The sequence below is a fragment of the Mus caroli genome, chromosome 1, assembly GCF_900094665.2.
Source record: "Mus caroli chromosome 1, CAROLI_EIJ_v1.1, whole genome shotgun sequence".
Taxonomy (NCBI): domain Eukaryota; kingdom Metazoa; phylum Chordata; class Mammalia; order Rodentia; family Muridae; genus Mus; species Mus caroli.
In genome coordinates, this window is record NC_034570.1 from 56204989 (window position 1) to 56211364 (window position 6376).

Genomic DNA, 6376 nt, shown 5'->3' on the forward strand with positions numbered 1-6376 from the left:
AGAAGTGGATGCTCACAGTCAGCTATTGGATGGATCATAGGGCCCCCAATGGAGGAGCTAGAGAAAGTACCCAAGGAGCTAAAGAGGTCTGCAACCCTATAGGTGGAACAACAATATGAACTAACCAGTACCCCCCAGAGCTTGTGTCTCTAGCTGCATATGTATCAGAAGATGGCCTAGTCCGCCATCAGTGGAAAGAGAGGCTGCATTGCTCCTGTGTGGTCACTGAGCCCTAACCACAGTCGTCATATGTGTGATCTCCATGTCTAGAAGCTAGCATTCCACAGCCCCCCTCTCCATCACCACCTCCAGCACCTTTCTGCTCCCAAACCCAATTCTATAGTATTTCCTGAGGCTGGGTTGAGAAAAGTCCTTGGTGAAGATGTCCAGTCTGGGGCTAACTACTGGTATCTTATTCTTATGTATCTATCCATTGACTGCCTCCCACAGACATGCTTATCTGATGGAGGTTGAGAGCAGCCTTTAATGAGAAGCTATTGGCAAGTGGTAGTTTTAGAGGAGAGAGACTCTATTTTTAAGGTGTGCCACTGGCACCAGTAAATGGGTTCATGCCTATGCACATATAGACAACAGTAATTAGACTTAGAGCATTATCAGAAAAGAATAGACATGAAGTGGGGAGAAGAAAAAGTTGATGAGGAAAGGGGTGGGTATGATCATTATTGCATTATATTAATGAATGATATTCTAGAGAATAATATATTTAAAAAATACCCATATACTCAGAGAAGAAGATAAGTAAGAACAATCTTTATAGGCTGGAATGTTCAGCTCCTGGGGGAAGCTTACAGATTATACTCGTTTAGGTGGTAAAGGTAATTGGAAAGACAGAGATAGAAGAAGCAGCTTACAGTTGGTCAATGTGGTCAGCATCCTCTTGTGGAAGGAAGTCCTGACAGAACATAAAGCTTGGCAGAAGAGTAAGACTTTGGGCTCATTTCCTTACCAGTAGCACAGAAGCTAAGTAAATCTGTAGAGTCCGTGTCAAAATGACTTAACTCTGTTCCATGGCATAGTCATCGCTTCAGGCTTTGTCATCTCTCAGCTAAGCTATTGCAATAACTTACCACCTTTCCTCTCCAATGTGAACCTCTTGTAATTCTCTGATTGAGTCTGTGTATAAGGACTGAGTAAAATGTTCTCAGTGGCACCACTTAGCATTTCTCTCAAAACCCTTTGAATTAGATAAGGGCTAGGTCTGAACACTGGCTTTTCACGGGGCTACCTGTACATTATTGGACTAATTACTGAACATCTTTAAAATATTTCCTTCATATGGAAAATGACTTTTATGATCACATAGATTCTGGGAAGATTAATTAAGGTACATTACAGGCAGCTGACTTAGTACATTGTTAAATGAAAGGCTGAATAATTACTAATTACTATTGCAAGTCTCCTAGTCAGTATTACACATATTATATAGTTCATTGTAACTCTGTATTCTTCCAAACGGAATCAAAAGCATTTCTGGCACCCTGTACCAGTCTTGGCATCTAAGAGGAATATATTCGTTGAGTAAATGACTTACTGGATTAAAAAAATGCTCAGTGAATCATCAGCATAGCTACAAACTTGAGAGCTGGTGAAAGGATTTTTCTCACTCATCTTATAATTTGTGTGTCTTGTGACTAATCAGTCCTCTCATCTTGATCATAAAATACAATGAAGTTGAGGGCTCCGTTTGGGTAGTTTTCCTGAGGCACTTAGAGCACCACTTTAAATAGCAAGCAGTAAGTACAGAAGACCTTCCCTTCTCCCCGATTCCTTTGATATATCTGACCTCGCCTTGTTGCTCAGCTCCTGTCTCCCAAGGTTACCTTTTCTAGGCTTGCCTATTTTTTTCATCATGTTTATCTTTGCTTCTTTGTCCATGACAGTCATCCAAAAGACAAGTAATTTTCAGAGTCCAGCACAAAATGTGTTGACATTGCTCCGATGGTTTCATGCTTTAGTCATAAATAAATGTTGAGGCCTATATTCTCTTGATGCATGAAAGTTGCAACAATTCACTAATATGTCTCAAATACCAGACTCTCCCTCATCTTTTCTCCTTTTAGTTGCCCCCACATATAACTGCCTGGTAATTCCTTCTTAATCACAGCAATTATCACAGGGATCCTAGCTAGTACCAATACCTTGAGTGCCCACTTTCTGTAAAATCAAATATGAGTCTTTTAGTGAGACTTGGACTGAGTAGATACACATGTGATTGGCAACTCTGGCTCTGCTACTCCACCTACCCTGGGTCCTTACCCAAACTGCTACAGACATGAAATGGGTGGTAAGACCCACTCCTCAATACTAGTGTATGTATAAAGCTACCCACAGAGCAATAAAGTCATTACAGTCAGAACACACCTGCTAGAACTTTAAATATTAAACCCTCACCATCATGTCAAAACTCATAGGTTAGCAGTATCCATCTTTTTGTTGTCTGCAAGACACACACATATATCTTCAAGGATAGACTGTATTGGATGAAAGAATGTATTCTAGGCCAATGGAACCAGCAAACAAGCAAGCATGGTATCCTGATACGAAAAATGTAAACCAAACCAAAACTAATAATGAAAGATAAAGTTCATTTCATCATGATCAAGGAAACAACTCACCAAAAGCCCATTATGATTCTAAATATAAATGCACCAAACTCACAAGTACCCAGTTCCATAAAATATATGCTACTACCAGATGTTAAAGCCTAAATTCGTCCTAACACAATAAGAATAAATGATTGCAGTGCCCAATTTTCACCAACCAATAGGCCACCCTTGCAAAAAGTAAACAGAGAAAGACTAGAGTCAAATGACCTAACAGACCAAATGAACCTAATAGATATCTAAAAACATAAACACCCAAACACTGCAAAATACACTTTCTTCTTCTTCTCAATATTTAATCAGAGCTTCTGGATTGATTGATTTTTTTATGGAACTTTCCCATGGCAGTTTATGATTATTGAATTAAAATTATTAGAATTTAGACCGATTAGTTGATAGTATACCTACCATCAAACTAGGAGATTTTCAATCAATCCAATTGTACCCGCAAAATGTTTCTACATGGAGTAGAATTCAGGGTCATCTGCAAAACCTCCTTTGAGGTTTTCCTCTGAGTCCATACTATTTGCGTCAGTATGATGGGTCTGCCGCTCCATCCCTGAAGACACAAGCTCATGTCTTCAGACCATTCAGTAAGGCCTTTAATCTTTCCTCTCTGTATAAGCAATATAGTAAAGGAATATATCCCTTGATCATACAGTTTTACAAAGAAAATTAATGAGATAAAACTATAATAGATTATTCCTTTAAAGCCCATAAATGTATTTATTCTCTTAGAAATGCTAATAATCAAAGTAGGTCCGATGACATGGTACTATAATCCAGAAGCTGAGGCAGGAAGATCACTAGTTCAAGGCCAACCTGGGGTACATAGTGAAAAATCTACCTGAAAAAGAAAGGAAAGTCTTTTTTTTCAATTTTTATTAGATATTTTCTTCATTTACATTTCAAATGCTATCTAGAAAGTCCCCTATATCCTCCCCACCCCGTTCTGCTCCCCGTTCACTCCCACTTCTTAGCCCTGGCATTCCCCTGTACTGGGGCATATAAAGTTTGCAAGACCAAGGGGCCTCTCTTCCCAATGATGGCCGAAGAAAGGAGAGTCTTAAAGTCACAGTAATAGCTAAAACTTATCAATCCCATGTCAGATACATATGTGTGATGTGTGAGTTACTTTTGCTGTTAAAGTAACATCTCTTTGGGGGAGGAGGAGACCCAAATTTCAATGTCCTCATTACAGAAATGAGGAAATCTGAGGCTGAGCATCTTGGTTTAACTAAGACAGACACACTTGTCTCACAGTCACCTTTAGGGAAAAATAGAAAAATATTGTCCCCTGTCTGTAATCCTTTCTCTCCAATTGAGACTGTATTGGATAATATTAATGTTGAAAACTCGGTCCATTTGTCTTGGGAGAAGGAATCAGACCTGCAGACACCTGTAGCACTCATTGCATCATCTGCCTGAAGCTTCAATTCCTTGTCAATAGAAACCAGTTGAAGTCCTTAGTATCTAGCTCTGGCAGAACGGCTATCCATGACAGTCTCATCTTTATCCACTGACCTATAACCTTGTCCATTGTTCTCTCCTGAGCTCTTTGACTAGCAAAGGCAGTTCCCATGATTACTGAGTCAGCACTGTGATATGGACCTTAGGGCACTGTGCTAGCATGGAAATGTTGGACCTGATGATTGCAAGCATCTTCCAGAAGAACTGCCTTGATCTTAGGGACTCTGCTCACTTCTCTGTGCTGTGATCCTTACCTCACCCAGGTCACATGATTGCCTGTTTCTATGGTTTGTTTACCTTCGACTTCTAGAATATCCTTTCCACCTTGTGTTCTATCCTTTTCATTCTTGGTCTTCCTTACCACTCACATGACGTGGCTTCTGTACTGTCCTCCAAACTTGAACAACTGCTCTCTAAATCCAAATTGCACTTGGGTTTATCTAAAAAATAATATTAGTAACATATATGCATTCACATATTTGTAAAAAAAAATCTTACCATTGAGGGTGTATACATACAGACACACATTTCTAGACAACATCATTAAGTACCTATAAAATTGCAGTGCTTCTGCTTTTGCAATCAATAAGGATATGTGAACTTATCTATATGACATCATGTTTCAGATGACTTTCTTTCAAATAATTTATGGACCACATTTTATAAAGTTAGGACATGATCTATGTATATAAACATTTGAATGTTGTTTTTATTAATCAGATCTCACTATCTGTGAATGTTTGCATATTATTTATAATATTGCAAATCTACTTTGAAATTTTGGAATGATAACCTATCTTTTTTTTACTTTATTTATTTATTTATTTATTTATTCACTTTACATAAATCCCAGAACAAGCTCCCCTCTCCTCCCAGTAACACCTCATGCAGGTTCTCCCTTGCATGTCCCCCTCTCCTTCTCCTCTAAGAAAGGGGAGCCCCCCTGATTAAGGTGTCTATTCCACTTGCACCTTGCACAACAAGTCCACAAGCAGGCAATGTGTGTGTGTGCATGCATATATATATATATACACACATATACATACTATGTATAGTATATGTAACATATATATCATATACATATATACATACTATGTATAGCATACATCATATACACATATACATATGTATGTATATATGTTATATATCATATATATCATGTGTGCATATATATAACATATATACACATGATATATATACATATATATATGTAAATATATATATATATTTTTTTTTACTAGTTTTGAATAAGACAGAATAAAGTATAAGATTTACTTAGTTGGAGGGCTTTGCCAGAGCATCTGCGGGAGACATCTTGGTTCCCAGATCCCACCAATACTAGTCTGCACAGGTGAGAGTGTGGACTACAGAAGCTAACAGCTTCTGGAACAGGCAGTGAGCCACAGAGCTTCTGTGGCAGACCCCATTTCAGGCTCCAGACATCCAGGCACCTTCCCTGCCAGAGGAGAGGTGTCCGCCCGGCCCAGGAGGCCATTGCCAGAACATCTGCCAGAGACATCTTGGTTCCCAGAACCTGCCAAGACTAGTCTGCACAGGAGGTGAGAGTGTGGACAACAGAAGCTAACAGCTTCTGGGACAGGCCCTGTTTCAGGCCTTCATCTTCTGCCAGGAGGCAAATCCGAACAACAGATATCAGTGCACCTTCTCTGCAAGAGGAGAGCTTGCCTGCAGAGAGTGCTCTAACCACTGAAACTCAGGAGAGAGCTAGTCTCCCAGGTCTGCTGATAGAGGCTAACAGAATCACAAAAAGAACAAGCTCTAACCAGAGACCACTATAACAACTGACTCCAGAGGTTACCAGATGGCAAAAGGCAGATGTAAGAATCTTACTAACAGAAACCAAGACCACTCACCATCATCAGAACCCAGCACTCCCACCTGAGCCAGTCATGGGTACCCCAACACACCCAAAAACCTAGACCCACATTTAAAGGCATATCTCATGATGATGGTAGAGGACATCAAGAAGGACTTTAATAACTCACTTAAAGTAATACAGGAGAACACAGCTAAAGAGTTACAAGTCCTTAAAGAAAAACAGGAACACACAACCAAACAGGTGATGGAAATGAACAAAACCATACAAGACCTAAAAAGGGAAGGAGACACAATAAAGAAAACACAAAGTGAGGAAACACTGGAGATAGAAACCCTTGGAAGAAATCTGGAACCATAGAAGCGAGCATCAGCAACAGAATACAAGAGATGGAAAGGTGCAGAAGATTCCATAGAGTACATCGGCACAACAATCAAAGAAAATG

The 6376-nt window shown here is 39.5% G+C and overlaps 1 protein-coding gene across 1 annotated transcript in view; it reads left to right on the top strand.

Moving 5' to 3' along the window:
* Pard3b (par-3 family cell polarity regulator beta) overlaps positions 1 to 6376 on the top strand; it is a 965568-nt gene that overhangs the window by 492061 nt on the left and 467131 nt on the right. The gene's annotated exons all lie outside the window — the stretch shown is intronic.